This window comes from Chinchilla lanigera, unplaced genomic scaffold (assembly GCF_000276665.1).
Source record: "Chinchilla lanigera isolate Chin_1 unplaced genomic scaffold, ChiLan1.0 scaffold00133, whole genome shotgun sequence".
NCBI lineage: Eukaryota > Metazoa > Chordata > Mammalia > Rodentia > Chinchillidae > Chinchilla > Chinchilla lanigera.
Window position 1 is genome coordinate 1,793,421 of NW_004955534.1, and position 9,841 is coordinate 1,803,261.

Below are 9,841 nucleotides of genomic sequence, written 5' to 3' on the forward strand. Positions count from 1 at the left end.
CCAAATATAAAAGAGAATACTAAAAATGGAGGCTAATTCATCTTATAAGATGTTTGAGTTTGGGCATGAAATGTTTTCAAAAGTTTATGTGTGAAAAACTTAGTTTAGGAGATGATGCTCTTTTGGAAAGTAGGTGGGTCATGAGGATTCTAAGATCACCAGTGGATTAATTCAGTGATGAGATCATAATTTGATGGCCTTATGGGGTGGTGGTAGGAAATGGAGCCTAGTTGAAGGGAATGGGTCATATGGACATGACCTTGAGAACTATATCTTGTCCCTGGCCTCTTCCTCTCTGGCCCCCTCCCCCTTTTCTGCTTCCTGGTGGCCATGAGGTGAGCAGCTTTCTTCTGTCCGGTCACTCTGCCATGATGTTTCTGTCCTGGAGCCAGCTAACCACAGAGTAGAATCATAAAACAACATAAATCTTTCTTCTGAGTTGGATTGGTCACAGTGATGAAAAACTAACACACAGCACTCACCATTGTCATTTGGAAAAGTCTATTAAAATTTCAAGTGGTCATATTTTATTCTGTGAAAAGGAAGCTCTAGTAAAACAGCCTAGTGAACTGTTTATTCAGTATATTAATTGGTCTTCTGTACGAATAGCAAAAGTGACATGGATAATTCCATCCCACTCTAAACTTGGTGTTATCCCAACAATGTACAGTCAGTGCTCTGCATCTGTTGATTCAACTAGCTGTGGATTGAAAATATTTTTAAAAATTTCATCAATACTGAACATGTACAGGATTTTTCTTGTTATTATCCCCAAACAGTATAGTACAACAACTATTTGCATAGCATTTTATATTGTATTAAGCATTGTAAGTAATACGGATATGATTTAAAGCATGGGAGATGATACGTATTGGTTATTTGCAAATACTACACCATTTTATGTAAGAGATTTGAGCATCTACAGACGTTGGTATCCAAAGGAATTGGTCCTAGAACTAATGGCTTTTGGATACCAAGGGATAGCTACTTCTCTGTTTTAAACTTCATACAGATGCAAGAGTGCTTTTTACAAGATAAACTCTGTATTATCAAGAACTCCCAAAACAACAAATGCTGGTGAGGCTAAAGGGGAAAAAGGAACCCTTCTAAAATTTTGATGGGAATGTAAACTTACACAGTCATTGTGGAAAGCAATATGGAGACTCCTCAAAAAAAAAAAAAAATGTAATTCCATTCACCCAGCAGTTCCCCTCCTGGGTATCTTTCTGAAAGAGTTAAGGACATTGTATTACAGTGATACATGAATGCTCATATTTATATCAATGCAACTCACTGTAGGTAAATCTTGGAAGCAGCCTGTATGTCTGTCAACGGACAAATGAGTAAATAAAATGTGTTACTCACACACACACACACACACACACACATAATGGAGTACTAGTGTTTCATAAAGAAGGATAAATTCGGCCATTTGTTAGAAAATGGCTGCACCTTGAAACTATAATGTTAAATGAAATAAATCAAACATAAAATGTTGAATATCACATCATTTCTCTTATATGAGAAACCCAAAGTAGAAGTAACTTAAAGAGCAAAATTAAAGATAGATCACAGGAAAAAGGGAGACAATTCTTTTGGAGACAGAAACAGGATCTAGAGATGGAGGGTGAGAAGGAACAAAGAAGGGAAGAAAAGAAGGATTAAGATGACATGTGTGCATGTATCAACTCCCCAAAATGAATGTATTCATTATGTATAACAAAATGTAGTAATAAAAAGATAAATTTTGTAGCTACATGAATTTTATGTTTATTTATATCAAAATACATAATTTAGTTTAACAAACTTTTATAGAGTCTACTAGGTACACATACTTCCATCCTCAAGGATTTTATACTCCACTAAGAATTATAAAAACATGTGGTGATAATGGCATCTTGTGTGCTCCGTATCCTTTTCCCAGATTACCCCATTGAATCTTCACAGGAACAGATTAAGTGGTAAAATTTCTAATCTTAATTTTACAGATAAGGAAAGTGAGCCCTAGAAAGATCAAGTGCTTTACTGAAAGTGACTGACACAGCTTACAGTGGTGGCCTTGGAAATAAAGCCTGGGTATGTCTGGTTCTGAGGTTCTCACCCAATGAATGGCTAGAATACACAATTCATTACAAGAGACTCTAGTGTGAAAACCTACTGGGTAGCCTCTAACAGCCAAACCCCGGGGGTCCCTTGGAGTGGAGAAACAAGAAGTAGGGTTGCAAAATTGACCCTCAGAGAAGCTGATGCAAGGGCATCAAAAGGTGAGGAGCCTGGGGCACAATTTGACTCAAATGTGGAAACATCCCCTGGTCTGAATATAGTGAGGTCTGCCTAGGACTGACAAGTTGATACCTCTTTTTTTTATTCTTCAGGGTATTGTACATAACTGTCTTAAATCAGCATTGATTTAACTGATTATCCCCACTAACAAATGAGATAGAATGGAGAAAATGCCATAAAAGAGCTTTATATAAAATGCCATTGAGATTCCAATAATAAAGCACAATAATAAAAGCTTGCATTTCCAGAATGCTTTCGTCGTGGCAAGGCACTGTGACAAGTGCATTATATGCATCATCTCACTCCACCACAAGGCTTATTTTATGAAATGAGTAACTTTTCTCATGCCCATTCATAACTCTGAGAAGTTCAGCATCTTATTCAAGGCCATGTACCTAGTAAATAGTAGAGCTACGTTCAAACCAGATCTAGTTGTCTGGTTGACTTCAGAGAGTTTCAACGTAGATGACTGAGCACAGTTTTAAACCAAGTGACATTTGAGATAGATCCCAAAGGATAGACAGATGCCCAGAGGCAGAGATTATTCCAAGCAACAGAGCAGAGCCTGAGCAAAAGGATGCACACGGGAGATGGTGGAGCCAAGTGTAGGAGCACCCAGAAGTGTAGTTTGGCTAGAGCTTCAGATAGTTGAAGACATATAGGATAAAAAAACAGTGGGAAGGGAGGTTGAGAACACTTTGGAAGTGCCTAAATTACAAGCAGAGGAATTTGTACTCTGTAGTTGCATTACTTTTGCTAAGGGTGCCATAACAAAGCACTACAAACTGAGTGGCTGTTATAGTTTGGGGTTTTTTTCAAAGAGGAACAATATAATATAGGACACATAGTTTATAAGATTTATAATAGTCACCCAAAGAATCATATACAAAGAGTGCAGGAAATCTGTCCATACACTAAAGACCAAAGTATCCAGCTGAGGGCCTAGATCCTACAGTAATGTCCTGCATGGATTCAGCTGAAGACCTAGAGCCTATAACAGTGCCTCCCATGAGTCCAGCTGGAGGCCTAGAGCCCATAACAATGTCTCATGTGGGCCTGTTTCATAGATCTGCACCGGGAAGGCCCAAAGGTCAGTGGTGGAAGCTAGAAATTCTGTGCCAGCGGGATGAAGAATCTGTGCTAGCAGGCTGAGGGATATGAACTGACACCTGGAAGTAATGCTCAAAGTAAGAACCAGAGCTCCCCCCAAAAGTACCACAGCCATGCTCAGCAGCACTGAGGTCCCGAGCTCCTCAGACAATGAGGACAGCCGAGTTCCCATCAGGAAAGCCGCTGTAACAAGCGTTTCCAGGACACTGAGCAGTGCACCATCTTCCTTTCCGGGGCCAGGAATTGATGCTCAAAGTAAGGACCAGAGCTCTCCCAAAGTGAACCAAAGCCATTCTCAGCAACAACAAGGTCCCAAGGTCCTCGGACAATGAGAACAGTGGCGTTCATCAGGGAAGCCGGTGCAACAAACTCATCCAAGAGAACCAACAGCTCCTTACAGTTTCTAACAGCACCGAACAGTTTCTACCAGCTCCCAACAGCCTCACTCCTTCTCCAGTTCTGCCTCTTATGCTGCCAGCACCAATCCTCAGGTGAGCTTCCACACCAGCACTATGCTGATTCAGTTCAGCTGGGTGTTATAAGTTGACCACCAGTTGTCAATCCACCACAGTGGCTTAAAGAACAGAATTCTCATTCAGGCATGGTAGCGCACATGCCTGTACTCCTAGCACTCTGAGAGGCTGTGACAGGATTGCAAGTTTGAGCTCAGTCTGGGCTGCATAGCAACTTGGTAAGATCATGTCTCAAAAGTGACTGGTGATGTTGCTCAGTGACAAGGTCCTGGGCCTGCATTCAATTCCCAGTACTGCAAAAAAAAAAAAAAAAATCAGCAAGACAAAGCAACAAACCAGAATTTTCTTATAGTCCTATAGGCTAGAAGACAGAAATCAAGGTGTTGGCAGGGTTGGTTGCTTCTCAGAGCTGTGAAAGAGGATCTGTTGTAGTCTTCTGTTCTTGGTTTGTAGATGATCATTTTTTCTCTGAGTATGCACATGGTTGTCCCCTTTTCTAAGTCTGTGTTCAAATTTCCTCTTCTTATAAGGATAAAAGCCATGCGTAATTGGGGCCCATCCTATGGAACTCATTTTAATTTGATTATGAAGCCCTTATTTTCAAATAAGGTCACATTCTGATGTCTTGGGGCTTAGGACTTCAGTACTTGAATTTTATGGATTTTCATAGGTCAAACAGATGGTTCAATGGCTATATGGAGTCTGCTTTATTTTGAGGAAATTGTTTGATGTCAAAGATTCAAATTAGATATATAATATATACAATATATATAAATGATGTAAATTATATGAAATAAAGAGGATAGTACATCTTGTAGGTATTGATATGGTCAGGAATAAAAGAAAACCTTTCTATGTAAAATAAGAACAGACTGCAGGCACTTTGTCATCAAGAAAAAGAGTATCATACATGCCCAGGGAGATGTCTCTTGGTTTAGGAACATGTCTTACTGCCACATTGGACTATGAATGGTGAATCACTGTCCCTCACCTAAACTGTGAGAATTGTGAAAAGGAAGAAAAACCAAACCAAAGGATTTGAAATTCCTCACTATAATAAAGCACATCGTAGGAAAGTGGGGTTTGAGTGGAGGTGACACATGAAGAAAGAGAGGTGAGAATAATGGGAGTGGGGAAAGAGACGAGATGGGAAAGAGAGAAATCAAACATGACCAGAAACATGAGGAAAAAAGATGGATAATGAGACACCTGGTGTCCTGGGAGTGGACAGAGATGTATATTATTTCATTTTAAGTTTTTATTATATTGTGAATAACGTGTTCTCCTGTTCAAAAGGCTCCTATGTGTGATATCACTTCAATAATGGTATTTAGGAGGATTAGTGAAAAAAGAACTGCATTTTGTGCTTAGGTCTGTATGAGATAGAGAAAAGAATAACTAAAGAAGGCAAGATGTTACTGAGATCAAGAGCTTAGTGGAAACAAGAAACTGAAATCTCAGAAGTCTGGAATTAGGCCAAGTGGGGGTGTCATAACTCCTTACCAGCACAGTGCCTTTAAAGAAGTCAGTTAACCTTTTGAGTCACAATTCCTCATCTTAAAAATGGGGATAAAAGTGGAACCTGTCTCAGAAAGCCACTGAGGATTAAATGAGATAATGGTTGTAAAATGTTTGGAACAATGCCAGACACTTAGTGAAGTGCACAGTAAATTTTAGCTGTGGGAAACAGCAAGAGACTTCCTATAGTACTTGGAGTGGGACATCAAAATACGTTTGTTCTCTATCTAGTAAAGAGAAGTATGAGCAAAGAAGATGGGAGGTCTTAAGAACACCCAGGCTGGAAACATCTGGGATGAGCTAGGGGTAAGGATAGATCTGAAGGAGTGTAGTACGCGCAGGAAAACCAGTGTTAGCAACATTTGTGGAAGAAAACTAAAAAAAAAAATATCTTTCAATTAATTCAATCAATGATGAGTGTTCCCTGTCTTAGTGTTGCTTTATTTGTTTCTGTCTCACTTAGTTTGGCTCTTTCTAGCAATTGTGCTGCTGGATATATGCTTCCTTCCACACGTATTTATCTTTTATTATGACATATTGCAAGAATGTAGAAGAGTACAGAGAAAAATATGAATACCTAGGTGCTTACCACCCACTTCCACAAATTTTAACCTTCTTCCTTGCTTTCTTCGCCTCCTATTCACTTACCTTTTTATTTTTAAATTTATTTAGTTTTAGAAATAAAACATTACAGATATAATTCACCCTCTGGGTACATCTCCCTAATCCCATCCTTCTTCCGTTCCAGTCTGTGAATGGCTCTCTGTGAAAACTAACTTTTTGAAATACAATGTGAGTTGTGCAATAGCAATCAAGAATCCTGAATTCGATGTTCTAATTTCCATGTATATTTCAGTATTGAGACTTGTTTTTCTTCGTGTGATCACCAATGTATCATTGAATTCAGCCATGCACATACATAGAGCTTTATTCATTTGTTTCATTACCATAAATAAAATTCCACTGCTATATGGAATATGGTTTAATTTATCTTCTTTCCACTTTATAGTCTATCCACGGGAATATATTTATCTTCTATCCACTGGAATATGGTATAATTTTTCTTCTTTCCTGTTGATGGACATTTAGGTTATTTCTGTTTTATTTTTCCTTTTTTGCTTTTGCTGCAATGAACATTCTTGTGTATTGTGCACTGTGTGAAAACTTCTCTAGAGAATATACTGGAGTGCAGTTGCACATGTTCAACTCTCTCAGATATCAAGAAATTCCTCTTCAAAGTAATTGCACTCCTTTCAAGTAATTGCACTTGTCCACTAAATCCACCAGTGATGTAGTGTTTCACAGCCTCATCACCAGTTGATATTATCAGATTTCATGTTTACCAGTGTAAGGGCTAGGAAATATCTTTTCATTTTAAATTAGTTTTTTTTTTAAAACTTGTTTTTTAATAATTACTGTAAGGTTGAATATATTTTCAGAAATTACTGACAATTTGTGTTTCCTCCTCTGTGAATTAACTATTCCTGTCCTTTAAGGATAAAATATGGTAATACGTGTAAAGCAATGAGAACAATTTCTGGTACAAGATGCACAATACATAGTAGCTATTATTTGCCTATTTTCTATGGGATTGCTATTGATTTATAGAAGTTCTATATTTTTACATATACACTTGGTTATTTGGGTGGCAAAGATTTTCTCCTGGCCTGTAGTTTTTGCATTTTCTAAGTAATATGTATACATCTTAGATTTAAATGAGTCAAGTATATCATTTTTTCCTATATATTTTTGTACATTTTATAGCCTGTTAAATCCTAAATCATAAAGATAGTCTCTCTTATAAAAAATTTTGGCTTTGTTCTCACGTTTAGGTTCCATTTTCTATTTTTACCCCAAAAGATTACTGTCATTCTTTACTGAGTAGTTCAACTTTTCCTCATTGATATGTTAGTGGTACTTTTTATTGTGAGTGGAATTTTTGGGGTCCATTTTGCAGTTCTCTATGTGGTTTCTGTGTTAATCCATTTTCTTGCTGGTGAGACACAGTACCTGACATCACACAACTTAAAGGAGAAGAGGTTTAACTTGGCTCTCGGTGTCAGTGTGTTCATTGAGTCTATAGTCAACTGATTCCAAGGAAGAAACATCATGAAGGGAAGACAAAGTAGTACAAAGATGCTCAGTTCATGGTTAAAGGGAAGCAGAGAAGGGGAACAGTGCAGAGAGGAAGGGACCAGGGACCAGACATAGACTCCAAAGTAATGCTTCCATGACCCATCCCAGAACACCCAAAGTGTGCTTTGCTAATTCGACAGGCACTTCTTAACCCAATCACATTGGAATTATTGGGTTATTTTTCTATTCCTGCACCGTTACCCTGCCTGATTACTCTAGTTTTGTGATAAAGTCTGTAAAACATGTACCTTATCTTGTTTTTCTTTTCTTTATATATGGTACACCTTCTCTTCTTGGCCCTTTGCCTTGTCATGTGAATTTTAGAATCAATTTATAAAATTTCACAACACTTCTTCATGGGATTTTGTTATGGTTTACACCTAGATATGCCCCTAAGGCCTCATGTGCTCATAGGTGGAGCCTTGGGGAGGTGATTGGATCATTCACACAAGTGAAGTGGATATTTGACATGAAGGGAGTGCTTAACTTCTAGATTTAGATTTTATGTGCATGACCTATCACAATCTTTTTTTTATTTGAAAAATAAAAGGGGGAAAACATTAACAGACATACAACCTTTTACAAAATACCAAAAGAACAGCACAGACAATACAGAGTTACAAACAAAGTGGTAGGAAATTAGCAACGCTTGTTGTATTACACACTGAAATCTTCAAAGTGGTTTCTCATGAAAACAGATAGAGACATGCAATACTGATCAATCAAGGACTCATTGGCTGTTTCTTTCAGCAAAGAAATAGAAGACGGTGGAACAATTATGTTAACTATCCTATATATACATACATACAAAATTTCTCCTTCTTTCCCTTCTCTTTTCCCACATCCCAGTTGCCCTTTAACCTTGAGCATTTTCCTTTTATTTCACAATGTCTGTCATACCTCCTAGTTTTTATTCACTCTTTCAGGTTTTACACTGGTGAGACAATGCGGTGCTCACACATGCATGTCTGATTTATTTCACTTATGAGGTTGGTCTCTAGTTGTGACCATTTACCTATAAAGGACTCGAGTTTATCTTTCTTTAGAGCTGAGTAATATTCCATTATATAAAAGTACCACAATTTTCTTATCCAGTCCTCAGTGGATGGACATTTGGGTTGCTTCCACATTTTAGCAATTACAAATTGTGCTGCTATGAACATAGGTGCACATATATCACTGTGATGTTTTTAGATCTTCTGGGAAAATACCCAGCAGGGGAATAGCTGGGTTGAATGGGCCCTCTAGACCTAGTTTTCTGAGGAATCTCCAAACTGATTTCCACAGTGGTTTCACCAGTCTGCATTCCCACTAGCAGTGGAGAAGGGTTCCTATTTCTCCACAGCCTCGCCAGCATTTGTTATTGGTTGATTTCTTAATGCTAGCCATTCTTACAGGGGTAAGGTGGAATCTCAGTGTTGTTTTAGTTTGCATTTCTCGAATGCCTAATAATGTTGAACATTTTCTCATGTATTTATTTGCCATTTGTATTTCCTTATCTGAGAAGTGTGTATTCATCTCAGCTGCCCATTTTTGGATTGGGTCTTTGAATTTGTGGGGGCTGATATCTTTTAATTCTTTGTATGTTCTAGATAGAAGCCCTTTGTCTGAGGGACAGTCAGCTAAAATTTTTTCCAAGTTTGTGAGTTTTCTTTTGACTCTGCTGGTGATTTCTCTAGATGTGCAGAAACTTTTCAGTAGGATGAGATCCCAGTTGTTGATTCTTTCAAGTGTTTCACGTGCAATTTGGTTGTTGTTCATGAACTCCCTGGTTACCCCTATGTCTTCAAGGTTTTCACGTACTTTCTCTTCCAATAGATTTAGTGTTTCTGTTTTAATATTGAGATCTGTGAACCATTTTGACCTGAGTTTGCTGCATGGTGATAGACTTGAGTCTATTTCCAGTCTTTGGCAAGTGGCAAGCCAATTTTTCCAGCACCATTTATTAAAGAGGCTATCGTTCTTCCAGCGAGTTTGTTCGGTCCCTTTATCAAGGATTAGGTGGCTGAGTGTGTTTTTGGTTGTGGCTGTTTCTTACAGTCTGTTCCATCAATAGGATATTGATTAGATGAGTAGTATAGTCTGAGACTTGCTTTATTATGTACTTCACGGTCTATTTTTTATAACTGTTCTATATGTATTTGAAATAAATTGTGTAATTTTCAAATTTCTGTATAAGATTATATAAATTTTATTAGACAGGTAAAGTTCTTTTTGTTCAACTCTTCTATATAATTACTAGATTCAAAAATTCTTGCTTTGAAGCCTTTTTATCTTGATAATAAACATTATTTCATTTGTGCTGGTTATAAACTATGTAA